This window comes from Bicyclus anynana, chromosome 11 (assembly GCF_947172395.1).
Source record: "Bicyclus anynana chromosome 11, ilBicAnyn1.1, whole genome shotgun sequence".
Classification (NCBI taxonomy): Eukaryota; Metazoa; Arthropoda; class Insecta; order Lepidoptera; family Nymphalidae; genus Bicyclus; species Bicyclus anynana.
Genome location: NC_069093.1, coordinates 9,820,046 through 9,841,444, shown reverse-complemented (window position 1 = coordinate 9,841,444; position 21,399 = coordinate 9,820,046). Strand labels below are relative to the sequence as shown.

Here is a 21,399-nt window from a genome sequence, read left to right as displayed (position 1 = left end):
AAGACGTTCAACTATCGTCAGTAAACCGACTTTACAGACAACCGATGTTTTTTTTATGGCCTACACACGAACGATTTAACTGAACAGTTTTAACTGTTCAGTTAAATCTTAACTGTTAAAGTTAGACCTGTAATTTAACTGAACAGTTTTAACTGTTCAGTTAAATTACAGGTCTGTAGCCGTATTACTTACTGTATTGTAATCGTCTGATCATCAATCTTACAATTGTATACGTATGTAAAACTAGCGGACGCCCGCGATTTCACCCGTGTGAAATTTAGTTTTTCACAAATCCCTCGGGAACCATGGATTTTTCCGGGATGAAAAGTGGCCTTTGTGTTAATCCAAAGTAGGATGTCCATGTAGGACGCATCCAATATTAGTAGGATGTAACAAACGTTATACTAGACTTTAGTTTAGTTAATGTAAAATAAGCAGCTCTAATTTTTGTAAAGCCACCGAATTAGTGAACAGTCCACCAGCGCTGTTAGGTACAAACGCTGATCGAGCTAGCGGTTGCGCCGCCGATTCACTTAATTGGCAAATCTTAGCTGACGCCGCTCTTTGCAATTACGTTCTATGCAACTCAGATGAGCTTGATTTAATACATTGCAGTATTTCAAAGGAGCGGGCAATTAATTAAGCCCCTAACGGTAAATTCTGTAAGTGGTCTTGTTTTAAGCGCATTTGACCGGTTATCGGAGCGGAAATCGTTAGTTATGAAATGTAGGAAACTTAACGTCGACTGCGATGTAAATGTTGCACGCGATATTGATATAAAATCTATTTATGCTCTAAAATTATTCATAAAATGTGTGACTTTTAATTTAGATTCAGTTACTTAAAGTATAAGGTACATTGATACATTTCTAGCTGTATTACCAGCCAGTGAGCAAGTGTTTTTTGGGAGCCCAGTGGAGGGCCTAGGTTCAAATCCGATCCGAGGCATGCACCTCGCAACTTTTCAGTTGTGTGCATTTTAAGTAATTAACTATCACGTATTTGCAACGGTGACGGAAAAACATTGTCAGAAAACCTGAGAAAAAAAAACTGAGTTAATGTTTTTTTGCGTTTTTTAGTGAGCCGTGATAGTCCAGTGTATCTGACCTATGCCTTCAATTCCCAGGGCTAAGGTTCGAGTCAGATCTGGGGCATGTACCTCAAATTTTTCAGTTTAAACTTTCTTGATTCTCTACGAAGTCTGCCAATCCAGGCCAGCGTGATTATGTGATTAGCCTAATCCCTCCTCCCTCATTTTGAGATGAGATTTGTGCTCAACAGTGAGCCCGAGTATGGATTGTTCATGATGAGGATGATGATGAACTGATAAGTATGCTGATGAAATGATGATATTCATTTCAGCACAGCAACTCAAGTTTTAGTCGCAAATAAGTTAGCAATTTATTAGTATGTCCATCTCAGACTGACTTTGATGAAATAAACAAGGAACCGGCTGGATGCTAGCGGCTCAAGACCTCCGAAGATACCAAAATCTATTTCAAAGTCCTGACAGGAGGCCTATGTCCAGCTATGAACATCGATCGATGATAATGTCAATTTCAAAAACATTTTATACAACTTTGATAATATCAAAGTTGTTTATATCAATGGTGAAACATTGTTACCTAATACATAAGAATATCTTTGTATATATTAATTTAATGTTTCTTGCAACTAAATGATTCTGATTCTGATTCTGATCACTTGAAAGATCTAAACCATTAGAAAATGGAAGATCAACACCGTTAGGAAATGGAACATCAATTGAATTAGCTGGGGTATTGAGACATTAACGCAGGTTATGGTCTCCATAATGGCCTTATCAAGGACATACCAAGATGAATGATAATAATATACGAGATGATTGAGATATACGGAAGTCACGGACATCCCAGACGATACTGACATTTCCGAATTTGACTATTGATCACATTCGTAATTGAAAGGGATCGAGCTGCCAAGATTCAAGGCACGTACGCTACATGTCGGGACTTGAGCCTTGTTTGCTAGCGATCTTGGATTATCGATATCTAGATAATCGATTATTATTGTAGCTACATTTCATTCTAACGGCAATTTCCAATAACCTATTGATAAGTTTATAGTAATTAAAGTCAATACATTATCGCTATCTAAGGTATGGATTATAGATACATTTAGCGGACCTAACGGCAATTTCTAATAGCCTATTGATAATTTCTTGGAATAGAAGCGTTGCAGTTTATTATGACCAATATGTAGTTTTATTTATTTGGTTGTTCTCTAAGAAAAACCGACAAATTTTAAATTTTATCGGGTGATGACTTACAAATGTATACTTAAAATAAATCTGTAGAGATGTCAATTCTGTACATGAAATATATTTCCAAAATAACTATCAGGGGGTGATTAGTGATCGATACTGATGCAATAAATGCAATCAGTAAAATTTTTGTCTGTCTGTATGTTCGTTATAGAAACAAAAACTACTCGACGGATATTAACGAAACTTGGTACAATTATTCTTCATACTCCTGGGTAGGTTATAGTATACTTTTATTCTGCTCCTATTGATCATAGGAGAATAGTAAAATAAATGTTGGGTAAACGGGAGAAGTTACTTCATTTTTACAGCGATAGTACTGTAAGGGCTGGATTAAAGAGGTCGAAGGGCGGACGAAGTATCAAATATTTCAATTAAACATTATTCCAGAGTCATCATCGCCTCAAGGTGCTATGGTTTCGTATATTAAGGATTTTGTCGCGTCTTAGTCAACGGATTTTAACATGATATGAAAATTTATCAGTTGTCTGTAGATAATAATAATTGAATCCATATATTTTTTAATCCGACACGTATCTTGCGTTTACATGACAATTCAATTAAAAGGATTGTAAAAGCTTTTTCATATTTAATATAACTTCAAAAATTCTTATAACGGTCCTTTATAAAGATTTTAATGGTATAAAATTTTACGTTCATGAATATTGATAATTCGACCCAAAACTTTGCTGAAACAAAAAGTTTTTTTTTTTTCAAGCTTTCGATTCTAAATTCAACGCATCGATATTTATGCGAAGTAAACGAGTGGAATTGGCTATAAATTGGGTTCCAAACGATGTTTCAAATAAGTTATCGACGGCGTTTATGGGGCCGATATCACGATGAAAGCCCTTTCGGCACCAGGTGTACTCCCATGTAAATATTCTATTAAGATATTGAGCGGGCTTGTGTTGAAATATCAACATAAGTAGGATTTTTGATACAATCGATATTAAAATAATTTTTAATATATTGTATTAGTGACTTTTCTTGATAATAAAACAATCCTACTAATCACACTAATATTATAAAGACGAAAGTTTGTGTGTAAGTGTGTAAGTATGCTTGTTCCTCTTTTACGCTGCGGCTACTGAAGCGATTAGGCTGAAATTTGGAATGAAAATAGACATTGACTCTGAATTAACACATATGCTTTTTATCCTGAAAAAATTCATAGTTACCCAAGATTTGCGAAAACTGATGATTTTGATTGGCGTTGAGATATATTATAGCATGCATTAACACATAAGCTACTTTTTATCCCGGAAAAATCAATAGTTCCCGAGGGATTTGTGAATAACTAAATTCCACGCGGACGAAGTCGCGGGCGTCCGCTAGTGCTGTCAATATTTTAAATAACTTGCATCTGCAATTTTAGACTTACAGATTAAATTTTAGAACCGCGCAACGTAGCGACTAGTATAATCAGAATAATATAAGCGAACAAGTGGGGCGTCCGCTCCCTGCGTACACTCTGCTAACAATAGTTCATCATCATCATCATCATTATCAACCCAAATTCGGCTCACTGCTGAGCGCGAGTCTCCTCTCAGAATGAGAGGGGTTAGGCCCATAGTCCACCTCGCTGGCCCAATGTGGATTGGCAGACTTCACATACGCAGAGAACTAAGAATATCCTCTGGTATGCAGGTTTCCTCGCTATGTTTTTCCTTCACGGTTTTCCTTTACTGTTAAATTGTAAACTTCTGCAATACTTTTACAATAAGTAAGAAGTATTAAAGCATCGACCATACAAGTTAACGTTTATTACTTCCATGTCAATTCCGATTAAAAGTTCGCATTGCACGGTTAGATCAGAATCAGGTAAGTAGGAATCTCGGCTATGAGGCAATTTGTTGTGTAAGCGCGTACATACTCGTACGTAAAGTAATACCAAAGTCATGTGAATTGTTCGCGTTAGAAACTGAATGGAAACAATTAACGCGATTCCCATGCGGCAGACTGCTCAGTATTTGCAATTTAACTTGATAACTTCCCTCCTACCGACATCGTTTTAGATAATACATTTTCAGGCGGCTCTTTGTTATTTTTATGTTTTTCTTATCTATTTTATTGACCCATTATGACACGAGTGATCGGAATATCGACTCTGCGTTTACTTTTATATCACTTTTACTGAGACCCTAAACGGAAATTATAATTTAGAAGTCAGTGAGTGATAAATTTTATTGCGATGATGCTAAGCGGTTTGAAATAAAGCTACTGTTACAAATGCTCATTTCATGCATGAAAGCATGCTACTATTGAGCAGTTGCTACTTATTACCGTGTGTATCGCAACATTGCTAATAATGAGCATGCTTATTTCGAGCTTGCTCAAGAATCAACAGTCGTGCGACTTATGAGGATGTTACTTGCTGGGCGGGTGGAAGGGGGCGTGCTTTTAGCGCATCTGAACAGGTTTGCTTATTGAGTATGCTAGTTGCTTTGAGTATACTTATTCAGAAGCATACTTGAAAATAGCATGCTTATTGCTAGCAAATGTAAACTGATGATAAGCATGCTCGTATGGAGCATACTTAATAGTACGTTTTTAGCATGCGATTTTAGAGCATGTGTAACCTGTATGTAGTACCATAAGTCTTAAATATTTAGGTTTGTATATGGAAACATGTTTTTTAAGTGCTTTTGTTAGACCATGTCAAATTCTAGTATTTACTCATGTTTATTTCTATTACGAAACTAGACCTGACTCCCTAACTTCGTACCTACACAACTACCTACCTACTACTTTATTTGATAACTATTATATCATCATCATCATCCAACATCATTAACAGCCGATGTACGTCCACTACTGGACATAGACCTCTTGTATGGCCGTTAGTATCTCCCTGCAACCAGCTTATTGTCCTCAGTCCGCCTATTGGGGGGTTGACCAACACTGCGCTATCCGATGCGGGGTCGCCATTCCAGCTCCTTGGGACCCCAACGTCCATCGGCTCTTCGAACTATGTGTCCTGCCCATTGCCGCTTCAGTTTCGCGACTCGCTGACCTACGTCAGTGACTTTGGTTCTTCTGCGGATCATGATTATATCAACTGTAATCTAAAGTAACAAAATTCCCATTTACAATGATGCATTCTATGCATATTCGATAGATTTTTGTCAGCATTAAATTAATTTTCTCAAATCAAACAAAATATTTTAACGCTTTACGCAAATCTCTACGTACATTATTAGATACATATCTATACTAATATTATAAAGCTGAAGAGATTGTTTGTTTGTTTGATTGAACGCGCTAATCTCAGGAACTACTGGTCCGATTTGAAAAATTATTTCAGTGTTAGATAGCTAATTTATCGAGGAAGGCTATAAGGCTATATATTCCTACTCGAAGTATGTCCTGCCCATTGCCACATCAGTTTCGCGACTCGCTGGACTACGTCAGTGACTTTGGTTCTTCTGCGGATCACGATTATATCAACTCCAATCTAAAGTAACAAAATTCCCATATACAATGATGCATTCTATGCATATTCGACAGTTCTTTTTTTTGTCAGTATTAAATTAATTTTCTCAAATAAAAAAGAAATATTTTAACGCTTTACGCAATTTTTTATGTAATTGCGTAGTTTTTCTGAACAAATTTTTTTTTATAAAAATTATTGCAAATCTGTACGTACACTATTAGATACCTATCTGTATTAATATTATAAAGCTGAAGAGATTGTTTGTTTTTTGATTGAACGCGCTAATCTCAGGAACTACTGGTTGGATTTGAAAAATTCTTTTAGTGTTAGATAGCTAATTTATTGAGGAAGGCTATAGGCTATATATATATTATATATTCATACGGGAACGGGAACCACGCGAGTGAAACCGCGCGACGTCATCTAGTATCTAATAATCTTAGTTCTGTGATGTCATTGCTATGGGCGGCTACTATCGTAATACCCACAAAGACATACCGCCAAGCCGATTTGACATTCCTATACAATGCCATTTGAATTCAGAATGTAAACTCCATTACAAACATATTTTTACTAAAATGTGTGCTTCTATTCATGATTGAAATATAGTTTCTAAGCTAATTTTATTAGCGTTATTAGATTATTTATTTGATACTGAGAATCTTAAAACAATGGGGATGATGACTAGGTTTGAATATATTGATTTTTATGATACATTCGGGTAAATAAGGTCAAAATTAACTAATTTATACATAAAAAGCAAAGATTGTCTGGATATTTGCAAAATAAATAAGATTATAAAATTTCTAAATCTATTAAAAAACTTTTATTGTAATTAGATGAAAATCATACAGTTTTAGCTTTCTTACATTAAATATGACATTTTTTAATATCTGAACTATAAACATAAACGCACGAACAACAAAGATATTAGTAATTTTGTTTGAACGTCCATACAAATCTAACGATCATTATATATCTACGACGTCATTAATTCGTACCATTTTGTATGGGGCGTTTTATTGCGCCGCAAATCTGACCCTTTAAATCCCTGTAGCTCCAAATGGAATGATCGTAGATACCCTGTTACTTTTACAAAATTGCTTTACTATTAGCATACTCTTAATTTATATACAATTTAAAAAACTGTCATCATCCCTATTGTATATAAATAAAAAACTTACAACATGCGTTTTAAGAACATTCCATAGTAATGAGAGACACGTAAAATTTAAAACGTGACGCTATTCATAATTAGATTTCGAGATAATTTTATGCACCCTTTACGCGTGTTGTAAGGGGATTAGGCCTGCTTTGGAGACTAACAGCTGATTTAGATGTTTCATAAATTCATAGAAGTTTATTATACTTTTTATTGCGGTAATTAAGATTGTTTCTTTTAACATAAATTAACTTAAATGCGTGGATACAAATATTTTTCGGAGAAGCAGTGTCAATATATAATAAATAAATTAATTAAACAAATAAAAAAACCCGACTGCATAAAGTATAAAAAAACTGAAAAGAAAAACAACAAGCTCAGTCCAGAAGTGTAGAAAACAGTTAGAAAGCAGTCAGGACCTTAGATATTGGATAGAATGATTTTCTTCTATATCTTCTATAGACAACTAATAAATAACGTTTTTCTAATTGTAGTTTTTTTTAAACATGGCCATGATATACCATTTTAGAATCCTCACTAAAAGTTCTTGAATTTGATACCCGTATTGCAATATAAGAATTTTTTTTTTTTCAGCTCGAGTCTATAGCGTCTCACAGTCTTGTTATTTTTTTTTAGTTTCACCTATCTAAGAACACTTGGGTTATTGAGACAAATCTAACAAATTACGTAAATCCGTGCAGTGGTTTGGAAGATATGAGGTAATAAAGAATATTGCATACATACATACATACAAAATACGCGCGAAAAACATAAACCTTCTTGCAGTCGGGTAATTATATAACCAAATATTGATACAAAATAGGCTAGTTGTCACATTATTTTAAATGGTCTTATAATGATCATTATCGTTCTACTAGATTGCAAAAAATGTATCATATTTTTTTGAAACGTGATTGCATGGAACATTTTAGTTTCCATGATGGTCTATATTCATGTTCTGTTTCGTGACGTCATGTTAACTAATCCTTTACCAAACGGAGCGTTTGAAAAAAATATTAGTTAATAATTTATTACAGCAAGTAACATTGTGACGTCACAAAATGGACGACATCGTTTTTGACGTTTTAAAAATTTGAGAAATACATGATTATTAAATTAAGTTTTTTATGAAATTCTTAACTTTTATTAATTGATATAGATATATTTCGGACCCTTATTCCATTTACCTACTACACGAAATTAATATTGTTTATATTAAATTTGATATGAGTCAACTATTACCCTATTGTCGACAATTATGACGTCATCACAAAGTTTCATGCGGAACAATTAGAAGCTACTCCATTATAAAAGTAAAAGTAAAACAGACAACAAACCATCAGCAAAGGCACAGAAGTGGTCAATTAAAGACAGACATAATAGATGTAATATTAATAAATTTGTAAGACAAGAGAACTCTCTAAAACTTTATGTTCTAACCATTGACATAAATCCGGAATTTAATCCAACTTTCTTGGAAAGTGAAATATCGATTCATAATGACTTTTCCATAACCAGCCATCTAAACAATGCCACTTCGCGTAGCAAATTTCTCGATAAAGCGAATTAATGATGCGAAAAATTAATGATGCGAACAGCCGTATCTAAGGAGATTCTTTGTCTGCTATATTTGTATTGAGGTTTAAGCATCCATAGCTGATATTAAAAATGGGAAATACTCATATTGTTTGTCTGTCTGTCAAAGTTGTGCTAGGAGAAGAATAGGAGAGAAAGGCTATCTCTCTGCTGAAAAAATGATCGAAAGTCTCTCATTACTGGAGTTATGTACATGAAACTATATGAGTCGTTATATTAAGTGAATATGATGCGGAGGGCGTAAGTTTGGCTAGTGGGAGGCTTCGGTTGTGGCTAGTTACCACCCTACCGGCAAAAACGTACCGCCAAGCGATTCAGCGTTCCGGTATGATGTCGTGTAGAAACAGAAAGGGGTGTGGATTTTCAACTTCCTCCTAACAAGTTAGCCCGCTTCCATCTTAGACTGCATCATCACTTACCATCAGGTGAGATTGTAGTCAAGGGCTAGCTTGTAAAGAATAAAAAAAAAGTTTGTAGCCGGCCGGGACCTCTTACTTTTCAGTTACGTGCTTATTAAGAAATTAAATAGCCCGTGTCTCAAATGGTGAAGGAAAACATCGTGAGGAAACCTGTATACTTGAGAATTTTCTTAACCCCCTACGTGTGCGAAGTCTACCAATCCGCATTGGGCCAGCATGGTGGAATTCCTCTCATTCTTAGAGGATACTTGCGCTCTACAGTTATCCGAATATGCGTTGATAATGATGATTCATGAAACTTTGTACAATAAAATGCAATTTTGGTTAGGTAATATAAATTATAATTGATTCTCACTTAGGTATTTTTTTTCCAGGTAGAGCATCGCAACTCAGTCTGGAACGTCATTTTCAATCAGGTAATTTTTTTTCTTTTTAATTATCACTTATCTAATATTTTTCCTTAGATCATTGTATCAGTTATGTATAGCGAAACCCGTTCTACAGATCTGTACGATTTAACTGAATAGTCGAAATGTTCAGTCCGTCCGTGTTAAGTGTCCGTCAGTTTCAACTGTTAACAGTTTGTCTAATAATTTTGATTGATATTTCGATTGGACAAAACTATACAGTTAATTAAAACTGAGAGTCTGTAGCGCCTATTATAAAAAACTAACCAATAAAAAATGATTTCATTCACAAAAATAATTTGTTACTCTTGTAAAACAAATTAAGAAACTATAAACAATATGATATATAGATTTTGACCCAGTTGCAGTCGTGACCACGATCCATGCAACTGGGTCGAAATATCGACATTAAAAATCTCGTCGTTTTATCGTGGTATATACCCTTTAAATAATATTCATAATGAACAACCACGAAATAAGTTAAAAATCGTTATAAACAATATACCTATAATAGAAACCTAATCATCGTTCCATAAACTAGTGGATAAATGTCGGACCTATCAAATACCGTCAAAGTAAGGCAATTTGGTTTAGATCGATCGTCAATAATCAACGACAGATTGAGCGGGATAGTCGCTATGGGCGTTTTGCAGGTATTAAAGTGAAACAAACACATTTGAAAACTGTAATTGTAATACATCTCTAGCGCACTTGGATGGTTCTCAACAGAGTGAGTGATCTTAGGATCGATTCCCAGCGGGTTTATTATGTAACTCGGTGTACCATTCAAATAATCAGTCACTACATCGTTTTTTTATCGTATTTTAGTCATTGCAATCATCTAACATTGTGTTTTCATTGAAATGAAATAGTTATTGTCATTTTTCGTAAATGGGCAGTACTGAAGTAAAAATAGTAGCAAGTAGTAACTTCATTTGAACGAAAAACCGCTATTTGCGTAATTTTGTTGAAAATACCTATTAAATAAATGTATCTATTATATTATTTTTTATGTACTTTTGTAATTAATTCTCAATTTATATGTGAAAACTTCGCTGGCTTAATGTCAACAACTAGATAAGTTTAACTTTAAGTAATATGTAAAGCTGTTTGTTTTCCTTAATAAATAAATAATAAAAAAAGCATGTAAGATGGTGGTAAAAACAAAATATAACTGCCACTTGGTGTACAATTGCGTAGTCAAGGTTATTTTGATGAAGTATGATGAATCTGGAATCGGAGGCCGAGGTCAAATCCACTGGGTTATCACAGCATTAAATCAAATAAAATACTGTAACATACATTCAGGAGAGCTTAACTATCGTCATCCGCATCGCATTTTTTAAGCTTTTCTAAATTATTCTAATCAACTTAAGCTAAAACTCAGCGCGAAATTACTTAATACGCTCAACTGTGTCGCGGAATAATCCGTAATCAATTTCGCTAAGTGCAGCTATCAGACGCCGTAAAGTTACACAATCTACTTAGTTTATGTTGTCGTTTGTGATAATAAACCGAATGGGGTTCATTAAGATGCTTTAAACGTTGCTGATATAGGATAATATTTTGGTGCAAGTTGACTCCAAGTTATACTCGTACAAAATTAAATGACAGTCAAACGCATTACTTGAACCGATGATTTGATGTAAGATTTTAAATACACATTGTTGAAGAAGCAAGCAATTCTACTGAGCGCACAATTATTGGCTTTATGGGAAAATAATTGTACAGGGATTATCTAGAAGAATGAATTTTGCTGTTCGACTTACCTATCCTCAACATAAGGTGCAAGTTTGAAGAATAATTGTAAAAAAAAATAATTTTCAATGCACTCGAGATTTTAGAACAGTACACAAAACACAACAGTAGAGTTGCCATTGTTCTTTTTTTTTATTCTTCTTTCCTGGGCCTTTTCGGCGCTGGCTGTTGTGCGTAGGTCCATTTGGTGCTGTTCCCCCCAGCCAACCGAACTCGCTCCAGAAGCTTAGCAGGTCGTTCGGCGACCTGGGCGGCCTGCCGTCGCCATTGTTATTATAATAGTAAATTCGAATTTCTTCTAATAGAATATGCAGTTTTAATACATTCTGCTTCTTACTACAAGAATTTCAAATCAGTGGGACCAAGCATTTGCGTTACATTCATAATTACGCTTTTTACTGAACCTTTACCATTGCTATGCCGTAGTAATTAATTGTATATCAATGACCGTTATGATTTAATTTCCCAAAATGTTTATTTATGTACATTCGTTAACAGAATCGCCAAAAATTACAAAATTCATAAATATTAATTTTAAACGTGCAAATAGTATATAAGTGGAAATCTCAATCTTGTCTTACTCAAACGTTACAAATAGTCTTATTCACATGTGTGTAATTTTTTTAAAACTATCTACATTCAATTCCGAATCGAATAACACCTCAACCATTTTCATAGAAAATGAAGAACTTTTTTTGACCTAAATGGCACATGTTAACCAGTGTTAAAACAGTAGAAGCCAATTATCTCCGTAGATTTACGGAGAAATGGTATTATTTCAGTCAATAAGTGTATATTAGATAGATAGCTTACTCCGTATTAGTAGTGTTGTTTTAAGTGTATCTAGACAGCGATCTAAGCCTCGCTAAGCACGCTCTAATCAATGTCTCAAAGTGCAGACGAGGTACTAAGATCGTTGATAATTAAGCTTAGATTGAACCAGGTTAATCAAGACCTTCCAAGCAAAGTGCAAGCTCAAGAAATTGTGCCATCGATACACATACTCAAGATCTTAATTCTATGTGTTTGATTAACAGATCGTATTTGTGTTTGTGAAGGTACTTATTTGATGATATCTTAATGAAGCAGAGGAACATCTTTGATTTAGTTTAAACTTCTTCTTCAAGTGAAACTAAATCAAATGTTAATTATTTGGTATATACAAATAAAATTAAAATTATCACAATATTATTCTAATAACTTTACTTCATTTTATTTATGTGTTCAACTGTACTTATCATTATTTAAAGAAACAAAATTTGGAGCCTGTTTGTTGATATCAAACAATCGAATACTAAGAGAACTTGATTTTATTGGTTTACTTGGATTTCATTCTTGAAAGTGTGATTGATCTCTTTGGTTTTGCAACAAACATTAATTATTCTTAACATTAAGGTAAGGTTCTATTAATAATCTATGGATACTTCGTCTGAAGTCGCCGCCCAAGCTGTGGCACTTATTCAGACCGGACACAGCCAAAGACATAAAGAAAGAAAGAAAGAAAGAAAGAAATATCTTTATTTTTAGGCAGTGCCACACATTACAATATTAAATTCTAAATATATAGCTTATAGCGAGAGCAATAAAAGAAGAACGCCCTGCAATATGTGGCATAACCTAGAAAAAGGCCCTAACTCAGCATTGAGCAACCGAATTGAGAACCTCCTTCTTTTTGAAGTCGGTTAAAAAAGTATGCAGCACTGAAATGTGAGTGCTCAACTTAATTTAAGTCGATCTGCGGTCCAAAAAGTTTATCGGGGGTACCTAGTGGCGTAGATCCGTGTCGTGTGGTATTCTGGATTCAAATTTAAAACAATACGATCGAAAAAGATGGTAAAATGTATCAGGTTTAAAACTGCATTAATAGTTTTTGTTCAGTCTAGCAATCATATTTCGGTAGAAGCCATCGAAACCTAAACTCTAAGCTGGGCCAATAGATGTGTCCAGAAGTACCTATACAAGCAGTTTTTGTGTAATGCTGCGTAATAAAGTTTGAAAACTTAAATAAATAAATTAAGCATATCCTGTGTTATGGGAACTAAGATAGAGTACCTACTGAGATTGACAGATAAAACACCTGCGCTCATAACGCAAATATTTTCTAGTTGTGATAATCGAACCCGTGGATACAGAAAGCAGGGTCACTACCCACTACACCACGCGGCCGTCAAAAATGCAAGTGTTTTTAAATTTATCCACCTTTCACACACTTCACATGTGCTAAGAAACTCCTCATTAAGCCGACCCACTTTCCAGAGAAATGCGACATCTCTATTATTCCAAGTTCTTGTAAGATAGAGCCACAAGAATACATTACACATGTATTTTAACGTACGTGAGGTGAAGACATTGCGAAATTTTCCATGAATAAGTTTTGCTTAAATATTCAACGTATACTCATGTCGCGAATCGTCGGTTAGCCAGACATGTTATGATTACATGTACTAACACTACCAGACTGGTTTAAGTTGCACAGAAATAGTTTCTAGCGTATTCTATCTAAATATATAAAAGCGAAAGGTTACTCATCTCTTCTATGATATCCACAAAGGGTTGTCAATAGGCACCGGATGATTACATTTGTTTCATAGAATCTCAATTTCGTCAACAAGCATACGTCAAAGATAGTGATTTAGCCTTAGTAAAAGTGGCAGTTTGATACTGTGACGATCACGTTAACGTAAACGCGAATTTCTAAGGAATTAAAACAGCGCCATCTAGGGGCGGGGTACGTAAACGAGATAGTAGCAGTATGAAAACATTGAAAACTCACACTATAGGCACACTGTTTACATTATGATCAAAACTTATATCAATCAAGCGATACGCGGATGCGAGTAAACATTTTAGAAGATGACCTGTCGTAAAATGTTTACACAAAAGGCAAGCACTTTTAAGATACACGCATTTGTGTCATGTGTAAACAATGGTCGGGCAAAAATCAGACGCGTTTGAACATCCTTCTGAATAGCGCTATTCTGTAACGATGTTATTTCATCTCAACAGTTAGTCTCGAGTAGTTAGTCTCTGTCTCTCTCTTTTAAACGCGATAGTATAGATAGAGAAAGATATAGAGACGAATTCGAAACTCAACTATTAAGTTACCCCAACGTTACAGAATACTACTGTTTTTACGAGATGAACGAGGGACATGAAAATGGTGAGAGTCGTACAAATATTTACTCACGCGGTGACCGAAGAGTTTAGGAAGTCGATAATTGCTTTCGAGTGGCGATACTCCAACCATTTGTTTACACTAGCCGATTCAGTTATTGTCTAGTGTAAACAAATTGTGGGTAAAGAAAAGCAGTTGTCACTTACATTTAACTCTCTTTGTGTAACTTAGCCTTAACGACGTGTAATTCAGAGGGCCTAGTGGCAGTTTGATACTGTTACTATCGCGTTAACGTAAACACGAATATCTAAAGAATTGAAACAGCGCCATCTAGTGGCACTACTGCACAACTGTTTCAATTCCATATAAATTCGCGTTTACGTCAACGCGATAGTAACAGTATGAAAATATTGAAAACTTCTACTAGGCACAGATCATGTATCACTACATTGAGTAAACTAGATGGTTCTTGTCAAATATTGAATGATTTTTTAATTATTATAAAACCAAATTTTTATAAAATGTATTAAAATTGTATAACGATTACTAAATAGTTTATCAGAATTTTTTTACCTAAGTTAAACTAAAAGCTAAACACTCACGCTGTTGACTTTATTTAACAAGAATGAAAGTTTTCATATAAAACATATTGGTACAAGGTCGAGTAGGTACCTCTATAATATAAAAATGAATCGCAAAATGCGTTGGTAAGCGCCAACGCCTGGACCAATTTGGCCATTTTTATTAAATGTTCATCAAAGTTCTAGGATGGTTTTTACGGCGAGAAAAATTCGATCAATTGCTGGAAAAGCCATAAAAATAGCCCTTTTCTTTTTGCTATATATTCACTACACAACTATTGTAATTCATAAAAAAAATGAACATACATTATATTAAATACCTACCTTACCTATAGATTCCAAGCACAACGGTCTCGAGCCGCCAGCATCCAGCGGCATATTAAGTATGATTCTTTCAAATAAAATGGAATTATAATAAAAACATTAAATAATGCATTCCAAAAATGTACAAAAATAGTAATGACAATAAAATGCAGATACCTAATCTTAATTTCTACAAACGTAATTTACAATCTCGTATTTACGTACTGTCATCCAATTATTGTAAACATTTCTTAATTTTGTTAGAAAATCTTCTCTTATTCAAACAAACATAAATTTCAATACGTATCTACTAATCGAAACATGGAAACTTTTTTTTCTTTTTTTTTATTCGTAACAAGTTAGTCCTTGACTACAATCTCACCTGATGGTAAGTGATGATGCAATCTAAGATGGAAGCAGGCTAACTTGTTAGGAGGAGGATGAAAATCCACACGCCTTTCGGTTTCTACACGGCATCGTACCGGAACGCTAAATCGATTGGCGGTACGTCTTTGCCGGTAGGGTAGCTAACTAGGTAACTAGCCACGGCCGAAGCCTCCTAGCAGCCAGACCTGGACAAATTAAGAAAATCTCAATCTGCCCAGCCGGGGATCGAACCCAGGATCCTCCGTTTTGTAAATCCACAATTCATAATTTTGTTATAAAATGTACTGACATTGTGAGACATCGTGTTTGTTGTCCTTGTTTCTTTTCCGGCGTCTTGGCTCTTGAGATAGCATCTATCAATTTGCTTTGAAGCCATGTGGATTAAGTTGTCTTTTCGTGTTTCCTGTAAGAGGGACGCCCCAAGGGTTTCATGGAAATACATGGCAGAAAACATTAATGTTTCGGGAGGGTTTAATTATACGAAGAAAAAGGGAATCACTGATTTATCTATCTAATAATATAAAGAGGTAAAATTTGTGGTTGTAGGAGGTTATCTCTGGAACTGTTGAACCATTTTGAAAATTCTCTTACCACTAAAAACCACGTTAACCACGGGAATGGTAACTACGTAGGTACCATCCCCGTATTCTCACGGGAGTGGTAACTACGTAGGTACAACTTAGGGACATCGGCTAGCAAACTAAACAGAAATAATATTTTAATCAGTAAGTCCGTTCAGACGTAATTCGTTTTTTTTAAATATTAGAATTTTAGAATCGTAATACATAAGAGAGCCGTGATAGCCCAGTGGATATGACCTCTGCCTCCGATTCCTGAGGGTGTGGGTTCGAATCCGGTACGGGGCATGCACCTCCAACTTTTCAGTTGTGTGCATTTTAAGAAATTAAATATCACGTGTCTGAAACGGTGAAGGAAAACATCGTGAGGAAACCTGCATACCAGAGAATTTTCTTAATCTCTGCGTGTGTGATGTCTGCCAATCCGCATTGGGTCAGCGTGGACTATTGGCCTGACCCCTCTCATTCTGAGAGGAGACTCGAGCTCAGCAGTGAGCCTAATATGGATTGATAAATGAAAAATGATGAATGAATACATAAGAAAGATATAACTAAGAAACTATATCACCATTTTGTAAAAAAATATTTTCAAAAATTCAACCTATTCTGCTATTTTTTTGTATGATGCAATCAAAATAATATTGGATTGTCCCAGATTTGTCTCAGATGATTTAAGAACTTCGTGCAATCTAACTTCGTACTAACTTTGCCGATAACTGAACCTCGTCGTAAAATTCTTTAAGTAGTTTTTGACAACTAAGTTCAGACAAATAGCCACTGTGAACTACTTGCTTTTTTAAAAATGGATACATATGGATGGTAGGTTTTTATATTGTTAACCGACTTTCAAAAAGGAGGTACATACGCCTTAGCATAAAGCGTATAAATAGAAAACATAATAAAATCGCTTAAGCGAATAATTGATTTATTCTTACTAATAAAATAATAATCACGTAAACAAAACTTTAAGAGCTACTTTTCATACCATGCGTATCACCTTGTGAGCGCAGCAGTGGCGAAGAATGGAATTCAGAAGAATTTACGACCACAGTCGGAGTGGCGCAGTGGTATGCGCGGTAGATTTACAAGACGGAGGCTTGATTAGGAGGATCTTAGATTGCATCATCACTTACCATGAGGTGAGATTGTAGTCAAGGGACTTGTAAAGAATAAAAGAAAAGGTAAACTGTCCCAAAGAAAGGAAATTCATATGATACAAGCTCTGGTTGCTCATATATCTAGATACAATACAATGAAAATGCATGGTTTTTTAAAGGTAAACCGGAGGGAATCGGCTTGCATGAACTCTTCGCCGCTGGTAGCTAGTATTATCGGTGTACCTTTATCTGGGTAATATTAAGATAATAATTTTATATTACCTGATGTTCACTACACAAATATTTTTCAGTTGTAGTAATCAAACCTACGAACTTGGACGAAACGAGCAGGGTCACTACCATCTGCAATAGAATTATATACATAGTGTATACTCGTATTATGGGAGAGACGATCAATTTTCTATCCGGACGCCTTATCCGATTTCCGGAGAGCGCGTATTTGAGATGCAATTTTGACGTGATGTCTACGACAATGACCGACCGACGGCGTCTTGCTGACGCGGCCGACGACGGTTAAGCTCGGGTTATATTGAGCTCAAAACTTACAGAACAAATATTAAAATAATTTATATTACTTATAATAATGCTATTTACTTTTATTAACCGACTTAATTTTTATACCGGAAGACAGTTAAAAAGTTATTTTTGTATCCCACATGCTCCTACTGATTTTCTTTGAAAGTTTCAAGGCATTTTCTATATCCCTGACTATAGGTATGTCGTAGTAATAAGTTTAGAGAACTGAAGCTGTCATATGCAAAATAGCATTTTATTTACATTTGCACACTTTAATTTCATCACGATCAATTCATATTATTTATATTATGAACCGTTTCTTACTGGAACTAAATATTAGGAACATTACCCTACCCACCCTACCAACAAAGACGTACCGCCAAGCGATTTAGCGTTCCGGTACGATGTCGTGTAGAAACCGAAAGGGCTGTGGATTTTCATACTACTAACAATTTAGCTCGCTTCCATCTTAGATCATCATCACTTACCATCAGGTGAGATTGTAGTCAAGGGCTAACTTGTAAACATTAAAAAAAAATTACGAACTTCAGTTCCTATTATTTCAAATTAAAAAATAATACTCTTAACTCACTTAGTAGTAAGGTATACTTTTAATAATTTAATTAGTACATAATTATTGATACAAGCAGTACACATTGTAGAAAACTATATCAAACCATATACCTACCCAGTAACTACAACCAGACAAACTTGTCGTTGAGTACTTAAAGTACTTGTAAACTTTATTCTCTACTAAAATGTTTGAATTTGATTTGTTTTCTATCCAATTTCTCCGTGAACTTTATGAAAAGTCAAAAAGAAGGGATGTGGTATCTATTTTGTCGTGTTTAAAAAAAGTCGATACTATTTCCATACAGCACCATATAACACGATTCGATTGTAACCCCTCGCCTGCAAGTGACGCGTCATTTTCACCGGCTACCCTTTGTGGATTTTTCGGATGGTTTATTTTATTAGCGCCGGTGGTGAAGTGTTATTGGGCTTAGTCAATTTTCTACAAAAATCCACGTAATTTATGAAATTTTCTTTTGCGTTTCCTCTGTCAAATTGGGTTTGATGTAAACCCAATTTTACATTTAAAATAACTTTGTAAAAATTCTGCTTTAGAAATGTTGCAAATTTTATAATAATATGCAGATTAATTATAAATAATTCTGAACATTTTAGAATAATTACGAATATCGACATTTGCCTGTGATTGTCAGACTTTAGATGTTCCGTATTAGACTTTCAAATATGTTTTCAAAATTATTTAAATATCAATGCTTTATTATACAATAAATAGGTATCTAGTTGTATCTGCCATCGATTTTACCTGAATTTACATAATCACACTGAAACATACACAGAGTATGGCTAGATAGGTTTTAGTTAATTTTCTAGTAAGAAATCAAATATTGATGACAATTTTTTTTTATTTTTCGTCAAATATTAATATAAACGGAAATTTAATAAGCAAAGATATTTTAAGAAATAGCTTATTTTTGAATCTTTACATACTCTGCATCAACACACAAATACTTTCCAGTTGTGGGAATCGAACCCACGACCGTGGATGCAGAAAGCAGGGTCAGCATACACGCAGCGCCACGCGGTCCAATGATATGTGTAATATATTTATTTACTTAATTTATTATAAGCGAGATTTTCCACCATTTATCAGTGAAACCATCTCATCGATGCAAATCTACACTATCAGCGAGAAACAGGCTATAATATCCATCGACATATTACCCTGAGTACGGAAACCACGTTGTTAAAACCGCTAGTAATTATAGATATAATTAACAGGGTAGCAAGTATAAGCCAGGTGTTTGTGAGCCAGTTATGTATTTGAAATGCAGATTTGTGGTAAGTTGACTCGCCGAGAGTTTATCCACCGTTCATTTTGGCGGATAACTGTCGGTTCATTGTAATGTGAAAGTTTAGAATAGTTGGTCCTTGCACAAATATTTTCAACAAAAGCTAGAATATAAACGATGGCTAGTTTTAGCTTTAGGTTTTCCATTTGCTACAACCACAGAATATAAAAAACGCTAAAGCTAAGTTTATTTATTCTATGAAGCCGGATTTATATTTGTCTGACTTGTCGGGTCGTGACGCATCAGAAAAGAATGGACTATTGCAAAGTCAATTGCACGTTGTAGAGTCAACATCTCCTGAGGATGCTCCGGTTTCATGAAACGTACGTGGAGAGTATTTTGTCGGACCTGGGTGACGTTGTCGCATGGGTTCGTTGTCGACGTGGGCGCAGTGGTATGCGCGGTGGATTTACAAAACGGAGGTTCTGGGTTCGATCCCCGGCTGGGCAGATTGAGATTTTCTTAACCGGTCCAGGTCTGGCTGGTGGGAGGCTTCGGCCGTGGCTAGTTACCACCCTACCGGTAAAGACGTACCGCCAAGCGATTTAGCGTTCCGGTACGATGCCGTGTAGAAACCGAAAGGGGTGTGGATTTTCATCCTCCTCCTAACAAGTTAGCCCGCTTCCATCTTAGACTGCATCATCACTTACCATCAGGTGAGATTGTAGTCAAGGACTAACTTGTAAAGAATAAAAAAAAAAAAACTATTGCATAGTCAATTGCACGTTGTAGAGTAAACATCTCCTGAGGATGCTCCGGTTTCGCGGTGAAACGTACGTAGAGAGTATTTTGTCGGACCTGGGTGACGTTGTCGCATGGGTTCGTCGGCTTTTCGGCGGTCGGACAAAAGCAAAATAAATAATTTATTATTTATTCATGATGAACTTCCGCAAAGTTCTGCTTCTATCCAATATATTATATTACCCATATTACCCAAAATACTTCCGAAATCTTCCGAAGCTTTCGTCGACTGTACTTTTACAGGTCTTAAAGTTCTTTGGCCACATCTCCAGAAATCATGATTCTATAGAACGGTCGGTAGTGCAAGGGCAAGTCCAAGGCAAAAGATCCAGAGGCCGATCTCCAACCCGCTGGACGGATTTAGTTAAGGCTTCTACACAGTCATCTTTGGCGGAGTGTACTCAAAATGCAGCCAATCGCCAAAAGTGGAGGAGCATTGCACAGACGGCGTCGCTCTTCGCTGCAACCACGACCACTCTGCCAAGAGTGTACGATTAAGAAGAAGAACTTTCGAAATAAATTTTCACATTGAAAATGAAAATGAAACATGCCGAATAGAAACCTCTCTTTCTTTTTTTTTTGGAAATGGTTAAAAATGCTTTCATATAAGCACATACTCGTCCCTACAATTAGTGAAACACGCTCACGTTGCGGTTCCCACGAATTACCTTTTTTTCGAAACTCGTTCCGAGCGACTAAGACTCCACAAAATCCAAGCTTAAAATGATTTTTTCCGAATATATCGTGCAAAACATTTAAATTCCAAAATGTGAAGCTCTTTATATGAATATGGAGCGGCAAATGTTTTTTTTACACTGGTTTTATTACCTAAAAGAGTTCCTAATCGCTACTTGGAGTTATTACGCTTATTATGCGGACGTATACTACATATTTGGCTCACTGCTGAGCTCGAGTTCCTCTCGGAATGAGAAGGGTTAGCCACTCGGCTATTTTAAAATATTTAATGATAATTTTTTCACCGTTTTGTGGGAAGATCATTATCATTCTCCATTGGTGACAAATAATGTTAACAAAGAAATTTTTTCTACTAAAAGGATAAAAAATACCTACATATTAATTGTATGTTTTAAAAATTA

General features: G+C 35.3%; 1 protein-coding gene across 2 annotated transcripts in view; it reads left to right on the top strand.

Annotated features, from left to right (window-relative positions):
- LOC112048186 (uncharacterized) overlaps positions 1-21,399 on the top strand; it is a 307,618-nt gene that overhangs the window by 166,838 nt on the left and 119,381 nt on the right. For both annotated transcript variants that reach the window (XM_024085626.2, XM_024085624.2), the window contains exon 3: positions 9,290-9,331. The gene's annotated coding sequence lies outside the window, so the exon portion shown is untranslated. The remainder of the gene's footprint in view (positions 1-9,289; positions 9,332-21,399) is intronic.